This window comes from Limulus polyphemus, unplaced genomic scaffold (assembly GCF_000517525.1).
Source record: "Limulus polyphemus unplaced genomic scaffold, Limulus_polyphemus-2.1.2 Scaffold242, whole genome shotgun sequence".
NCBI lineage: Eukaryota > Metazoa > Arthropoda > Merostomata > Xiphosura > Limulidae > Limulus > Limulus polyphemus.
The window spans coordinates 670,027-670,630 of record NW_013665852.1 but is presented as its reverse complement, the minus strand read 5'-3'; positions in this window follow the sequence as shown (position 1 = coordinate 670,630).

Sequence of the window (604 nt, the reverse complement as noted above, 5' to 3'; positions counted from 1 at the left end):
TTAATAGCTAGTATTCCATACTTAGCAACTTGTCAGCATCAAAATTTCTAATTACAACTAACTAAACAAAATGTATAACATTTTCTTTTCTGGAGACAAGTTTCCTTAAAGAATGTAAAATTTCTTTGAGAAATAAAAGAAATTGCATAAAACTTTACAATTAAAACATTTTTAAAAGATTAGAAAGTAATAAATGATGTTTTTGTATAACTAGGAAGTACTGCACGAGAAAAATGTTCGGATTGTGCTCTTTAGTCATACGCATCTCATTGCATCAAAATTATTTCAATGTACAGAGCTCAAAACTTTAATAAATTTTACTGATATAAACTGTAATGGTTTATATATTAAAGGTGATACCCTTTATTGAAAAAATATTTTAAAGAACTTCAGTGTTTTAGTACTACACTTAAAAATTACATTAATAAAGATATAATCAAACCCTCATGTACAATCCTAATGAAAATCGTGTTCTTGTTGTGAGGAGACTACTTTCATTTAAAATTGTGTTCTGTTATAAAGAAATGATTGTTGCACATAAAATAGTTATTTTTCGAATTGTCTTAATCTTGACTGCCCAACGTGTGAATTTTTTTTTATAGAA